The sequence below is a fragment of the Anomaloglossus baeobatrachus genome, chromosome 8, assembly GCF_048569485.1.
Source record: "Anomaloglossus baeobatrachus isolate aAnoBae1 chromosome 8, aAnoBae1.hap1, whole genome shotgun sequence".
Classification (NCBI taxonomy): Eukaryota; Metazoa; Chordata; class Amphibia; order Anura; family Aromobatidae; genus Anomaloglossus; species Anomaloglossus baeobatrachus.
The window spans coordinates 70,799,733-70,817,109 of NC_134360.1; the positions used below are offsets into that span (position 1 = coordinate 70,799,733).

General features: G+C 40.0%; 1 protein-coding gene across 1 annotated transcript in view; it reads right to left on the reverse strand.

The window, feature by feature from the left end:
- The window catches only part of GRAP2 (GRB2 related adaptor protein 2), a 303,601-nt gene extending 287,391 nt beyond the window's left edge, over nucleotides 1–16,210 (reverse strand). The window contains exon 1 of the mRNA XM_075320845.1: nucleotides 16,125–16,210. The gene's annotated coding sequence lies outside the window, so the exon portion shown is untranslated. The remainder of the gene's footprint in view (nucleotides 1–16,124) is intronic.
- Nucleotides 16,211–17,377: the final 1,167 nt, after the last annotated feature.

Genomic DNA, 17,377 nt, shown 5'->3' on the forward strand with positions numbered 1-17,377 from the left:
AGCACACATCGCTGTGTGTAAAGCCGCAGGAGCGGGGAACATCTACCTGCCTCCCGGCTGCAATGAGAAGGAAGGAGGTGGGCGGGATGTTTACATCCTGCTCATCTCCGCCCCTCCGCCGCTATTGGCCGCCTGCCGTGTGACGTCGCTATGACGCCACACGACCCGCCCCCTTAGGTAGGAGGCGGGTCGCCGGCCAGAGCGACGGTCGCATGGCAGGTGAGTGCATGTGAAGCTGGCGTAGCGATAATTTTCGCTACGCCAGCTATCACAAGATATCGTACCTGCGACGGGGGCAGGGACTATCGCGTGCGACATCGCAGCATCGGCTTGCGATGTCGCAACGTGCAAAGCCCGCCTTAGTCTCAGAAATGACACAATCAGGCTGAGCATGATCAGTAGGCAAAACACAAGACTTAGACTCTGGCTTGGGGTAAATCGGCGCGCGCATGCGCACTAGCCGCCTCTCCACACTTAGACGTGGTGGAAGGAGCAGCCAACTGGACGACCCGAGGCACGGCCAAGAACGGCAGCCGGCGCCTGGACGCAACAGGAACCGCAGCAGGCTGCTTGCGGCTATGATGGCGCCGGTTCATAACAGTACCCCCTCCTCTAGCAACCCTCCCACTCGAATGGTCTATAGTTGCCATAGATACCACTGAGCGACGGGCGGAAGATGGAGACATACAGTGGTAGCTACAAGACTCGCTCCACCGCGTAATCACCCCAGACGACCAGTCAATATGTGGGGAATGCCGTTTCAACCAAGGAATACCCAGCAGAATATCATCTGCACCCTTAGGGAGAACCAGAAATGATATGGTCTACCTATGCCCAGATGACATGGCAAGGGTAATGGGCACTGTCCGCTGGTGAATTACCTTGGGCAACAAGGACCATCCACCACACGGACTCTCACTGGCCTTGGCATTTGCACCAGCGGGATGGCATGCCGCTGGGCAAAAGAGGAGGAGATTAAATTATCCCAAGCACCTGTGTCCACACTTGCCCTTGTGGACCACGTTGACCCCTTAAAGGAAATGGACACAGGAAACGTCACCCTAATGGATGACGCCGAGTCCAGTCTACCTCCAGCTATGGTCACCAATCGCGGTCGCTTACCCTGACGCTTTGGGCAATGGTTGGCATAATGACCATACTGCCCACAAGCGAAACAGGAAATGCCCTTGCGACTCGATGACCTAGCAGTACCAACCCTAGAGATGTCCATAGGGACAGAGACGTCCTCTAAGGGAGGTGCAGTAGGAGAGACCACCACAGTGGCTGAACGACCCTCTGACCTGCGCTCCAGCTGACGTTCGGAGGTCCGTAGGTCAATGCGGGTAGCCAGAGTCATAAAGCCCTCAAGGGTAGTTGGTACCTCGCGCGACGCTAACGTGTCCTTCACGTGCGAGGCCAATCCCCTCCAGAACATTGGAATGAGAGTCCTCTCTGGCCACCCCAGTTCTGCAGCAAGTGTCCTGAAGCTCACAGCATATTGACTCGAGGAGGTACACCCCTGCTTCAATGTCAGTAGCTGTAGGGCCGAGTCGTGAGTGACCTGAGGCCCCACAAACACTTGCCTCAAAGACTCCAAAAACTCCTCAGAGTCCTGAACTACGGGGTCCTTCCTCTCCCACAATGGTGTAGCCCACTCCAGTGCTCTATCAGAGAGCAAGGAGATGATAAACCCCACCTTAGACCTCGCTGTAAGGAATCGTGCAGCCAGCAACTGCAGATGGATTGAGCACTGGTTCACGAATTCCCTACATGCCTTGCTGTCCCCTGAAAACTTGTTAGGCAGCGAGAGGTGAGGGAGGGTTGGAGTAGGCTTGGTAGCCGACACCATTGCAGCCGCTTGAGCCACCACATCATCCATATCAGCAGCAAGAGCAGACTGCTCCAGAGACCTTACTCTGGCCTCAAGCTGCAGTATGAACTGACGTAGCTGCTCCATCTCCGCCATGCCAGCCAGAACCTGGCGCAGTCTTACTGTTATGGGGGAATCGGCAGATTAGGACCAGGGGGTATATATCCCAATCGCCAGTCGGGGCCCACCATGCTCCAGATGGTAATGGAGCTGCTGGCACCCTGTGGGTTAGGCGGAGACTATAGAACTGGATGGCTCTGAGATAACCCAGGGAACCGGTCACGTGTGTAGTGACAAGTCAGACCGGACGACAACCCAGTTAGCGTTTTGGTGGAATTGGCGCAACCCCGACCACGTGTTCAGGGAACACGTCAGGCCGGATGGTGATCAGGTAGCGTTGACCGAGAAGACCGCTGCGATAGCGCCCTGTCGGCCACGTGTGTCAGACACGGCAGGCCGAGCGGACCTCCGATTAGCGTTTCTGGTCACTATGCAAATAGCCACGTGTGTAGAGGACACGCCAGGCCAAGAAATCACACCAGTAGCATTGACTGGGAAGCCAGAGGCGCAGCAGGTGCGTTGTCCGTGTGCGTAGGGGGCACAATTGGACAGGAGGTGCAGCAGCCGCAGCCCAGTTAACTAAGAGGTTAATAGGTGCGGGAGGATTGCGGATCCATCTGCGCATGTGAGGCACACATGTCTGCTGTACAAATCAGCAGACATGTGTGGGGATCACCACTGGCTCACCGCAGCAGCCGGTGGTGATCACCCCTTCATACCCCTACATGATTTAGGACGTACTGTTACATTCTTGGTTGTGAAGGGGTTAAGCTTGCAGTTCACCAGAGGAATCAATCTAACTTGAAGGAGCTGAAGCAGTTTTGCCTTGAGGAATGGGCAAAAATTCCAGTGATGTGCAAAGATGTGTAAAGTAAGATGTGTAAATCTCATAGAGACTTATCCAAAGCAACTGAGTGCTGTAATTGCTGCAAAAGGAGGCTCAACAAAGTAATGACTGTAAGGAGGTAAATAATTATGTACACTGAAATACTCAGTTATTTTGTCCTGTTTGTTGTTTGCTTTACAATAAAATGAAAACCAAATGTTCACAGTTATAGGTATGTTCTTTATATTAACTTATGTAAATCCTAAAAAAAAACCCTGAAATTCCAGGTTGTGAGGTAGCAAAAAATGAAAAATGAAAAGGGGGTGAATACTTTTGCAAGGCTCTCTATCTATCTATCTATCTGTCTATCTATATTTCTCCATCACCATTGTGACACCTGCTGCAGCGAGTAAAGTGTTGTAATCTGATAATGGGAGCAATGCTTACTGTACATGTTTGAAAGGAAACTATGGTTAATGTTACAGATGCAGGTGTCTGATTACTTAGTGTAAAATTCCATCAATCACTTTTATGAAAATGACAAGATCTTTACATTTTGTCCTAAAAAAAAAAGTAGCAAACACCAAAAGACATGTGGGAAACTCCCTAAATGTATGGAGGAAGGTGCTGTGGTCAGCAAAGACCAACATTTTACTTTTTGGCAATGAAGGTAAGCACTATGTCTTGTGCCAAACCAACACAGCTCATTACCCCAAGAACACCATCCCCACAGTGAAACATGGTGGTGGCATCATCATGATAAGAGGACAGACATCACATCTTTATATTTTACAGTGAATGTTCCAATTAAAGTCTTACCAGACCATTCCTTCTACACATATATGGGGTGTAAACTATTGTGTTCACTTGGATGTATGTAACATTATTCAGAAATATTGTGCATTTGCTACAAGAGCAATGGTGTTCTCATCAGCAACAGTTGTATGTGTATTGAAACTTCTATACTTGTTAGAGAAATGTAAAGTGAATGTCAACCCATACCTATTTGCAATTTTTTTCTGCTGATTTCCTTATTTCGCCGCAATTTTACATACCTCGTGTATGGAGTGGAATATTACATTACATATGATTACTGCACTGTGGTGGCATGGGCATAACAGCTGTGACTGCAGTGTAAGTGGTAGATGTCGCTTGTATTGGCCTCTATTAGTGATATCTTAGATCTTAGCCAGTAAATTCCGTAGGTATGAGTTTTATTGGCGTTAAACATATCAGTGCTTCCAAGAACAATGCACAAAAAACAATGTCTGAGTCTGTCATACGGTCCTGTTCTCAATTTTAGTCAACTTTTATACACATCACAGTGAACTGATCACAAAGCCAAAAAATGCAAAAAACCCTAGTTATCTGCAATAAAGCAATTTCTTAATGTGATCTTCTTGATTAAAGGGGTTGTCCACTACTTTACCTCTTAGCAACTTACCAGCGATCCCTATCAGGTTGTATCGTTGTTGGGATCGCTGGTAAGTTGTTTAGTGTGACGGTACCTTTAGGGGCACTTTGCACACTACGACATCGCAAGCCGATGCTGCGATGCCGAGCGCGATAGCCCCCGCCCCCGTCGCAACTGCGATATCCTTGTGATAACTGCCGTAGCGAACATTATCGCTACGGCAGCTTCACATGGACTCACCTGTCCTGCGACCGTCGCTCTGGCCGGCGACCCGCCTCCTTATTAAGGGGGCGGGTCGTATGGCGTCACTGCGACGTCACACGGCAGGCGGCCAATAGGAGCAGAGGGGCGGAGATGAGCGGGATGTAAACATCCCGCCCACCTCCTTCCTTCCGCATATCCTACGGAAGCCGCAGTGACGCCGGTAGGAGATGTTCCTCGCTCCTGCAGCTTCACACACAGCGATGTGTGCTGCCGCAGGAACGAGGAACAACATCGGACCATCGCGTCAGCATAATTATGGATTACGCCGACGCTGCACCGATGATACGATTACGATGCTTTTGCGCTCGTTAATCGTATCATCGAGCCTTTACACACTACGATGTCGCATGCGATGCCGGAAGTACGTCATTTTCAATTTGACCCCACCGACATCGCACCTGCGATGTCGTAGTGTGCAAAGCCCGCCTTAGTGTTGATGGCCTATCCTAAGGATAAGTCATCAATGTTTGATCAGTCAAGAGCCGACACACTGTATCCCCACCAATTAGCTGTTTACGGTGCCCCTATGGCTTAGGCCTGCGCCACACATCCGTGCCTCCGGTACGTTTTTGGCATTTTTTGCACGTACCGGAGACACGTGCTGATGTTGACATACTATTTTTAATCTAAAAAGCCTCACGTCAGTGTTTGCGCACGGAGCGTGTGTCCGTTCCGTGCGTACGTTTGTGCGTGTCGAAAAAGCGCTGACATGTCCGTTTTCCACCGGCATCACGTCCTCACGGATCCATTAAATCCTATGGGTCCGTGTTTACACGTACGTGATACGGATGGCCTCCGTATGCTATCCGTGTGGTCCGTGTCCGTGTTTTAATTAGAAAGTTAGTTACACTCTGAAATACTTTCAGGTGGCGTAGCTAACATATTTTTTTCCACAAAACTAACTGTGCATTTGCAGAAGGAGTGAGCAAGCAAGAAGTTGTAGTTCTGTGTATTGCAAGATCTATTTTGAGCAAACTTTCGTCTTCGAAATATAATAATGGCACCACGGGTGGACACGGAGAAACTTATAACAGCTGTCGAGACTCACCCACCATTATGGGATACACGTGTAGATGGTTACCATGACCGACTGACAGTTGATCGCCATTGGAATCAAGTAGCTGAGGAAGTGTACCCCAATAATGCATGGTCTAGATGTTCTCCTGCAAAGCGTGCTAAATATGGTAAGTTGTTGTATTTTTTTATTGTTATTTATTTAATATCTATATTTGGATTTCTTCATACTTTCAAACTGGGATTGTTTTGGCATAGTTATGTTGTCTTTTAGTGTAAAATCCTATTAGAAGATTTGGTGTATGTACTACTCAATATATTGAGTTCCTGTACACTTTTTTCATAGTCTCACCAAACTGTCATCAGTGTCAAAAATCGAAGTATACTTAAATTTGTAATCTGACTTGGAATTCTTCATGAATTTACGTAATTAACTGATTAAACTGTCATGTGTTTTAAAATTCCCTGTTGTATTAGTCTAAATTTAGTATCACACTTGAAATTTTGTTTTTTTTTTTTTTTTATAAAAAAAAATAAAAATAAAATGACATGTCAATATCATTACCTACATGTATCAAATAATATTTCGAGTAATTTGTAGCCAAATGTCATAGCAAAAACAACTAATTATAATTTAAATATAGATGACAATTACTTTAAATATAATTATTCCGAAATATTATTTGGTAATGTGTGAATGTCTAAACATGTTTTTGAATGAAGAATATCTAAATAAATTCTATTTCATCCTAAGTATTTGACCAACATAATTGTGTAAAATTGTATATTAAATTTCGCAAACATTATTTAAATTAATGTGTGCAGATTTATGGAGAATGTTGCAAGTGACATATTTGTTAATTTTCCACAGTTGACTTGGTAAAAAGGCGTTGGCGTTCAGCCCGTGATCAGTACCGAAGGGAGTACAACCCTATGCCATCCTCATCCAGCCAAGGCCGCAAACGCAGATATGTCTACTATGAACAAATAAGCTTCCTAGCACCCATCTTAGAAGTTACACAGTAAGTGTTTTTTTTTTTAAAAAAAAAAAAAAATACCCCTGAAGAAACATGGACAAAGATAAATGTTAAGATTGTAATATGTTTTTTCATTTCTTATAGAACGGAGGATAATCTTGACGAATCAGATGATGAACCAACAGCAGGTCCCTCTGCTACAGCCACCTCAGCATCAGAACAAGAACCTGCCAGAGAAGACATTGAAATTCCTGAGACTCAACAAGATGCAGCAACTGAATCACATGAGGGTGGGACAGAGAGTGCACAAACCAACACCCAAGGCTCATCAACGCAACAAACAACCACACCAGCTACACAAGCAACCCAAACAAATGTACTTCCACGTTTTGCACCACAACCTCTACGTGCAAGAAGAATCCGCAGACCTGAGGAAATGAGATCCTTACCGGAAATAATTGACACACGCATTATTCACATAATGAACACTTTAATTCCAGAAACAGATGCCGAGCGTTTTTGTCGCTCTTTATCAACTAGCTTAACCAAAATTCCTTCAGATAGGCAGGAACGTGTAAGAGCTGCTATGCTGACCCTACTGTCAGCTAGTCAGGCAGAACAGGAACCAGTGAGAGTGTATGAGGCCATAGAAAATTGGCGTACCATTATGCAACAACATACAGTCCCAAACACAACAGACAATCAAAATACAATTTCAACACAAACAACAATGGCAACTGTAATAGTCAATAATCCACTATTACAACAATCTGGACAACCTTCAATTGCTTCAAGTACGTTATTCCCAACACCAATTAGACAAGGGTATGTTGCAACCAATACTGGTGCCTTAAGCACAGTACAAAGTGCTACCTCTCAGCAACCCTTGAACTATATGAATTTACAACCAACTCAAACTACTAGTTACTTTACTCAACCCACAAATATTGGTGGTTTACCTAATTTGTTTCCAGGTTCAACATACCCACAATCATTCATGATGCCTCATTATCCAATCTCAACTATGTTACCTACACCACACTTACAAACATCAGTCAACTATCCTCAAGGTCAACAACATACACACACACAATACCCAATTACCCATGTAGATCCACAGGTGTACTCAACCACAGGCAATGTGTTGGGACAAACCAGCATGCAACAGACTGTTCCACACACTACTGTAGCTAGTAATAGGAATGTTGTTCAGCAAACAACTGTTTCCATTCCTGAAAATACCATTTCTGAGGCCACACAAAACAACATACTCAGCAACACTCAGGTTACTTCACTAGAAGATCTTGTTGACTTGTGATGCACATTTTTGTTAATCTTAACAATCAAACAACAAATCTGATGAATGTGTCAAAATGTTAAAAAAGAGGGATTTCCAAAAATGTGCAAAATCAGAGTTGAAAAGATTTTAAAAACATGTGTGATTATACTTAGTGACGGATCACATATATGTTTTATGGCCTTTATGTTTGGAAATGTATTAACACATTTTTACCCAACCAATTTGATGGTTAGATTAGTTCTAATATTCTGAAAACACAGCTTACAATTTTTTGGTCTATGTCAATGTCCAACATGATAGCAACTTAATTGGCCGACATTTTTCAACATTGTAAGCAATGCACACATTGTCCTTACAATGACTCTTGTATGTAAAGTATATTTTGTATGTTATGAAGATTAGCATTTAAATTTACATTTAGAAAAATTTAACACAAAATGAACAAGATGTACATTTTTAATGGGGATGTGAAAAACTAACATCCTTAATTTATGGTTTGATATGCTTATTCTTAATAAAAGATTATGTTTTGGAAGAAAAGACACATGTTTATTTTTGATATTTATTAATAATATTGCATTTTTTCAATAGACGATTAACATTATTAATGTTGTAAGTTAGAAATAAGTTTACTAAAACATGATAGTAACACAGAAATGTACATACACATACATACAACATTCAGAAAACCATGTTGCTAACAGAAATGTCAGTTTATGATTAACGCATTTGCCCTTTAATACTTGTTTGATTTAAGCTCTGAGATGTTGAGAAAAATTAAACAAGTTCCTATAATAAAATAAATTTATATTGTTATAAACAAAAAACCATCACTATCTTAACAATCATCACTATTATTAGTATCATCAAAACAATTAAAGTAATCAGTAAATAAATTTCTAATTTGTAAACCAGATGTCACGGAATTATGGGACATAGGTTCACCTGTGGGATTAACAACATGGTTTATCTGAAATTCATCATCCACATAAGTTCCTCCTTCATGTATCCGACAGTAATTGTGAAGCACAATGGTAGCCTTGAGTACAGATGTGACAAAGGTTGGCTGCAACTGAATCGTTGTCTGATAAATGCGCCATTTGTTAGCTAAAATACCAAATGCACACTCCACATAACGTCTTGCTTTAGTTAGCCGATTATTAAAGTACTGTTTCCTGGCATCAATGGATCTCCTTGGATATGGTCGCATAACATGTTTGGATAATGCAAATCCTGCATCTGCTACCATCACATATGGTGCCAACGGTCCAGATGTACCAGGTAGGGCAACTGGAGGGGGGATCAATAATGAATTTTCCTGCAGGCGTTGGGCTAATCTTGATGAACGGAAAATACGGGCATCTGAGGCACTACCATAGGCCCCAATGTCTGCATAAATAAATCGGTATTCTGTGTCAACCAATGCCAAAATAACAACGGAAAAAAACTTATGAAAATTGAAATAACGTGACCCAGAGTTTGGTGGCTTTTTAACTCTGAAATGCTTGCCATCCAAAGCTCCTATGCAGTTAGGAAAGTCAACAGAGTCCTTGAAGCCCTTAGAGATTTTCAACCAATCTTCTCTGTTTGGCTGAGGCATCATTTGTTCTTTTAAATGTTGCCATATCATGTCGCATGTGTGACGTACTATAACGGCAATGGTTGATCGACCCAACAAAAAATCAAAATGTAAAGCACTAAAAGATTGACCAGTCGCCAAGAATCTATGAAAACAAGACAAAGAATGATTTACAATTACCACTATTTTTCTTAAAATTCAAACAATCATAAGAAAACACAAACATTGACTCAAAAATGAGATGACATCAATAAAGATCAATTACACATTTCACTGTGAAAAATAACACATTTACACAAATTGAAAAAATAACAAATATATTACCTCAGAGTCACCATAAATCTCTCCTCTGGGGAAATGGAAAGCCGCATCCAAGTGTCCTGATGTTGCAAATGAGGTCGTAAAATATTTAGTAAGTAATCAAAACTCTCAACTGACAACCGGCAGTATGAAAAAAACTTATCTGGGAAATTCCGTAACTCAAAAAATAAAGTATGGAAATGACCATGCATAGGCCGCATCATCATTAGTGGATGCACCCACAATCTGGTTCTTCTTACATTATCATAATGCAACATGTGCCGTCTAACACCAAAACGACGAGATATAATCCAACATAAAAACACTAAGGCCTCTGTGGATAATGGCATTGCCACAATTTTGTCTCAACACCTAGGTGCTCCAAGGCATAATACAAGCAGGAAAGAGTTTATAGTTAACTTATATTTATGTCCTAATCACATACACCTATGTGTCATTTAATTCCAAGTAATCACCATTATCTCAATGTGTGAAACATGTGAAACACGCACAAAAAACGGACTGCACACGGAACACACACTGACGTATTTCACGCACAGGAAAACGCACACACGTACACACGTATGACACACGATATGCATACGGACACCACACGGAGGGGAAAAACGGACTGCAAATACGGAACACGGACACAAAAAACGGACTACACCAAACGTACGTTTTTTACACGTGAGTGTGGCAGAGGCCTCAGGCTGTGTGCGCACATTGCGTTCTGCCGAATGCATCTCAGAACGCAGCTTTTTCGGCTGTGTTCTGAGACGCACATGGAGTGACTTACACGCTGCGGAATAGAACGCAACGTGCGCACACAGGCCATGACCTTTTTCATAGAGGCTAATTCGATATGTCCGTAATACAAATCCACAAAGTGGACATACAATATAATGGCACAGGAGGATGCATCAATAAGTAATCAGTCTTTACATCTGTATTTTCATTCATTCTTTTTTTCCCAATGGGCAAAAATTGATTATTTTTTTACCAATAGAAAGTAACAGTAATAAGTGCAAAAATGTCTGGAATCAGATACTAAAAAGATATCGATGGAATACCGATGCATCCGCATTTTAAGTGCTCTGCATAGGCATATTTTATCAAAATAACATTGCATTTTTTGAAAAATGTCTTAAAAACTCAAAACATTGGTTAGTTTACATTGGCGTGATATTTCTGTCCATGAAAACCAGGTTAAAGCTATATATGTGCACATGTGGAGTTATGACAGTTTTTATTTTTCTTCCATTTCTTTTTTTGTAGAAAAAAAAGCAAACAAAAGCCTATATAACCATGACCCTTTTTTCCCTACTGTTACCCCATGCTTTCCCAACTCATACCTTTTTATTTTAACTTGCAAAATCATTAAAAACAACGGAACCACAAAAGCTATGAGCGTTAACCTCATGGACACGGAACTTTTATTTTCCTGTCTGAATTTGAGCCCTGCAGTATTTTTGACAATCTGCAACTTATCAATATTTTCAGTGTTTTTGCATTTTGTAGCATTGTTTTACCCATAGAAAGTAATGAGAAAATATAAAAAAAATTGCGAATAACTTTTTTATTACTTTATTGCGACTAACTTTACTAACATGTACTGTAAGCAAATCGCAATCTGCCTGAAAATGCAGCAAACGCAATAAAAACAAAATAAAAACACAATTTTGTGCTAGGTTTTACACACTGTATTACTGCCAAGAGGGAATGTTTTAGTTCCTTAAAAAATTGTGCAAAAATGTACTAGATTTCTGCAGCAAAAGCCATAATGTTCGCAGTAAAAACACTGGGGTAAATATGCTCGTTTTGGTCATATTTTTGCATACATTTTTACTTGTGTTTTTTTCTATTTATTTGCATTGGTGAAAAGCGCTGCAGAAACAGTCAAAGAATTGACATGCTGCTGATTAAAAAAAAACAACAAAATCCAAAAAAAAACAAAAGAAAACAAAAGAAAACAAAAAAGCAACAACAGTGATAACAAAAACAACAACAACAACAACAACAATAACAACATTATCAACAACAACAAAAACAACAACAATAACAACAACAACGTGCTTTGATGGTTCAAATCTGCAAGGAAAATATATACAATATGTGCATGAGATTTCAGAAATGTCATTCACTTTGCTGTAAAATGCTGCATTTTGTTTCAATGTAAAAGTGACAAGAAAAGCTGTGGCAAAAATGCAGCATGTGAATTAGCCTCTTACCCATTCACGACCTTTGTCGTAATGGTACATCAAAGGTCGACTCCCTGCCTTTGATGCGGGCTCACATACCAAACCTGTATCTTTTCCTGCACATGATGGTTGATTTAATCAGCCACGGGTGAATCCAGCAGCCACGAGTGAATCAGAGATCCATAAGTGGCTGTTAACCTGTTAAATTCCACTATCAATCTCTGATACCGTGTTTTAGCACATGCCGGCATTGTCCTGGAGTGCCAGTGGGTGGTCATGACTGCCGTAGGTCAGCTGTAAGCTGCCATTCATAGGAGATTGTGATTTCTGCTTCAAGTCCCCCAAGGGGACTAGTAAATACAGTAAAATGTGAGAAAAAAAGTTTTAAAAATATGGAAAAAATAAAAAACACCACAAAAGTTCAAATCCCCTTTTGATCCCTTCAAAATAAAAAACATAAAATATAAATACACATATTTGGAATCGCTACATTTGTAAAAGACTGATCTATCAAACTAAAATAATAAATAAAATAAATAATTTAACCTAATCAATAAATAGCATTATGAAAAAAAAATGAAAACTCCAGTATTAGTTTTTTGGGCTGTTGCAATATTGCAATAAAACGCTGAAAGAGGCAATAAAAACATTCTATATACCTCAAAATGGTATAAATAAAAACATCAGCTCAAGTGTAAAAACATAAGCCCCAGATCCCGAAAAATGAGAATGCTACGGGTCTCGGAAAATGGCAACAAAAGCAAAAAAACTTTTCTTACAAATTTTTGAATTTTTTTTATTTTGCTTAAATAGCAAAACAACTGCTCATGTTTGGTATCTGTGTACTTGTACTGACCTAGAGAATAATATTACCCAGTCAGGTTTGGCATATAGTGAACATGATAAATAAAAAAGACAAAAGACTATTGTGGAATTGCACTTTTAATGAAAGGCTAGGGCCCCATTTTGCGTTCTCCTACTTGCAGTTCAGAACGCACTTTTTGGGCTTAATTGATTTGACCAAAGTTGCCTTTTTCAGAAATTTAGCGCTGAAAACTACTATTTACCGCTTTTTAGATGCGTTTCCAGCGCTTTTTACATGCTTTTCCACCTGCGTTTTGATAGATGCGTTTTGAACATCATGACACTGCTAAATAAAGTTTAAATAGTCAAACTCAATGAAAAAATTGGAAAAAAGAAAAAAAATCTATATTTTTGTGAAAAATAATGGAAATAAATTATTTTAATGAAATTATAGCGGTAATATGATATTTAATGGAAAAATAGCAATAATTTATTAAATTTTTCATTTTTAATTGTTGGACTATGTGTGTGTGTAGAGGGACATATGAAATCCTTATTTTGATGTCCAAAAAGCATGCGTTTTAGTAGTCCAAAACGCATGTTTTCTGCACTGAAAAAGCAGGTAAAACGCTGGAATTTGCAGGAATCTTGTTTTTTGCCATTTTTCATTGACTTCAATGTTAGCAAAACGCACCCAAAATGGCAAAAACAATTGACATGCTGCTTCTTTGAACGCATGGTTTTTGCCACAAAATATGCAAATTAAACGCAGCGTTTAGAAACGCAAAGTGGGGTCAGGAAATCCACTTTTTCCATAGACTTTGCTGGTAAATCAAAACGCATGCCTTTTGGCATGAAAAAGGTGCTTCTCAAAACGGACCTAAAAAGCACCTAAAACGCAAAGTGGGGCCCCAGCCTAATTTCAACACTTTTGGTATTTTTTCTCCTTTTCCAGTGCATCACATGATAAAATGTACATTTAACATTATAACTCGTCCTGCAAACAGCAAGCCGTCATATGGCTATGTGGATGGAAAAATAAACAGTTATGGCTCTTGGAAGAAGGGGAGGAAAAAAACAAAAGCGCAAAAACGGAAAATCGCCAGCAGTTATTACGGATAATAAATACGCCTGTGTGTAGAATCAAACTTTCCAGCACATGTGGTTTATAGAAACAATTGTGGATTCAATGTGAAGAAATGTAATTTACTCACACAAGTCACTTATAGTTCCTCTCTGAAAACGTGTATCATCTGTCTGCATCCTCCTTACTTCAGCTTCCCCTATTTTACAGTAGCTCTTCCCAAAATGGACTGATCAGCAGAGCAGATTGATGGATTTCCACTGCTGTCTGCTTGTTTATTACTTTGTATCATCTCATTAAGGATTGTGCGTATCCAGTGTGTGTCAATATAAACCAAATCTCTAGGGTTTCCTAAAAATCCCAATAGTCCCAGTTGGTTTTTATGCAAGGTGCGTATTCTGTTCATTGCGATTAACACCTATGAAATATTCATGATTCACAAAGCAAATATCTCACTCTACTATGTAAAGAGTCAGCGGTTTGGTGACTCGTAAATTATTACGTGGTAAATTTTTACATCACTATTACACTTTAAATGGGTTGTCCAACAGTAATATATATATATATATATATATATATATATATATATATATATATATATATATATATATACACACACACATATATATATATATATATATATATATATATATATATATATATATATATATAAAAATATAATTTTATACATATACCACATCTATGTTATTTAATATAGATGTATAATATTTTATATTTGCATATAAATATATATAAGCATGTATGGTATATATCTAAAAACACACACACATTTTATATATATATATATATATATATATATATATATATATATATATGCATATATATGTTTTTAGACATAAATATATCTTTATATATTTGTATAAAAAATAGTACATATTATATATATACATATATATATGTATACATAGATATATCTATATACGGTATATATATATATATATATATATATATAGTATGTACTATTTTTAATATAAATATATCAAAATATATTTGTCTAAAACACATATATGCAAATATATATATATATATATACATATATATATATATATATATATATATATATATATATATATACTAGGAAACCACTGCTAAGGACAGACAACAGGCAGAAGTGACTTGTTTGGGCTAAAGAACACAAGGAATGGACATTAGACCAGTGGAAATCTGTGCTTTGGTCTGATGAGTCCAAATTTGAAATCTTTGGATCCAACCACCGAGCTGGACCGCAGAGTGAAGGCAAAAGGGCCAACAAGTGCTAAGCATCTCTGGGAACTCCTTCAAGACTGTTGTAAAACCATTTCTGGTGACTACCTCTTGAAGCTCATCAAGAGAATGCCAAGAGTGTGCAAAGCAGTAATCAAAGCAAAAGGTGGCTACTTTGAAGAACCTAGAATATGACATATTTTCAGTTGTTTCACACTTTTTTTAAGTATTTCATTCCACATGTTTTCATTCATAGTTTTGATGTCTTCAATGTGTACCATTTTTAGAGTCATGAAAATAAAGAAAACTCTTTGAATGAGAAGGTGTGTCCAAACTTTTGGTCAGTACTGTATATATAATATATATATATATATATATATATATATATATATATATATATATATATATATCCAGACCTGAACCCCATTGAAAACCTCTGGAATATATTTAAGAGGAGGATAGATAGTCAGAAGCCATCAGACAAAGAACTGCTTACGTTTTTGCACCAGGAGTGGCATGAGGTCACCCAAAAGCAGTGTGAAAGACTGGTGGAAAGCATGCCAAGACGCATGAAAGCTGTGCTTAAAAATCATGGTCATTCCGCAAAATATTGATTTCTGAACTCTTTCAGAGTTAAAACATTATTAGTATTGTTGTTTCAAAATGATTATGAACTTATTTTCTTTGCATTATTTGAGGTCTGAAAGCAATGTATTGTTTTGTTATTATGATTAAAAATATTTATTTATATTTCTATATATGATATATGGATTGATTAAAAATAATGGATAGAGGTAAGCTCACCTAGAAGTGTTCCAGTGCTCTTGTGGTTCCAGCACAAGTTGTTCTCGAGGTCTACAATGGCTTTGATAGCGGTGTTTGCTTAGCGTGGAATTTACATTAACGCTGCAGCCTGTAATTGGCAGCAGCGGTCAGGTGATTAGAAAGCCATGTCATTGGAGGTTTCTCTGATGACACACTCTTTTAGTCACATGACTGCTGCAGCCAAGTAGTCTCCGGGACAGACAACGCTTGCAGAGATGATGTAGACCTCCGGAGTGGCCAGTGCTGGATCTGCCGGGCGCTGGAAGGTAAGTATGCTTCTGTTTATTATTTTTACTTAATCCATGCCTAAACAAAAGATATTTTACAGTAAACCCCGTTGACCCTCAGCCTAACAAATTAACATACAGTATTTGCATCTTACCTTTTCTGCTACTGACTTATATCTTCTGCATTAAATCCGAGACCACATGTTCTAAGATATTGACATAGTTACAGAGTCAGTTTGATTGTACTGAATGTAGCTTTACTCTACAGTTCTCCTATGTAACATTCCCCATGATGCTCCAATCACAAGTCGTCTAAACCACACAGGAAATCTCACAGAGATCACAGCACTGAGTAGAGAATAAATACAAAAGTTAGCACTTTTCTGTTCTTCCGTAATCCCCAGACACACACTGCACAACAGCAAAATATTCAGAGCACGGATATTCAGAGCAAGATACGGCAGTAATCAAAATGATTCAACCCCTTTTGCAAATAAGGTTAATTAACAAAATTTACAAACTTAGCGTTGTTTTCAACAAACCAATCATGCAAAAACAATTTAAATAGCTCAAGAGTCAAGACAATAAATATAACACTTGGTTTTGTCAAATTCAACACAAAATGGCACTTTAAATACACTGATGAGCAAAAGGGTAACAATGTTTTGAACTTTTGATTTTCAGGCAGACAGGTCTGTGATTGAAGTAGTTAGATGCTGTCACACATCTGGCGGTGCATCTGACTGCAACAAATCATAGACATTGTTGAACATGCCCCCTATCATGTGACAAATTACATCATACCTGGAAGGAGCCCATACATTCTATCATTTATAGTGCACGATCTAGACCAGGGGTCTCAAACACGCGGCCCCTGAGGCTGCTTGTTGCGGCCCGCAGACCCCCTGACAATCGCAGCTCTGCAGTGGGCTGGCGCCGCCACGGCTTTACGACAGTTAATTCATTTGCGGTGCCGCCACCGCGCAGAGGAGCTATCCGCACTATACCAATGGCTCCTGCCCGCCAATCAGATGTAAGGAAGGGATGTCGCTGTATGACGTTACCTCCTTGCATCTGATTGGCTGACGTAGCCATTGCTATAGTGCACAGAGCTCCTCTCCACGGCACCGCAAATGATTCAACTGTTGTAAAGCCGTGCCGGCCCTGTCCCACTGCAAAGCTGCGATTGTCAGGGGGTCTGCGGGTCGCAACAAGCAAGGTACGTGCCCACTCTCAGGACTCGCATCCTAGACGTGGCAGATCCTGACCTGGGGGGCCGCCCGCAAGTCTCCTCCGCAGAAGACGGCAGCTGCCCGTGCCCGGGTTCAGGGTTCAGGCCGCTGCGGTCTCCTCACTATGTTCTCCTTAGGGAGGACACATACGACTTCGCAGCAAAGAACTGACATGC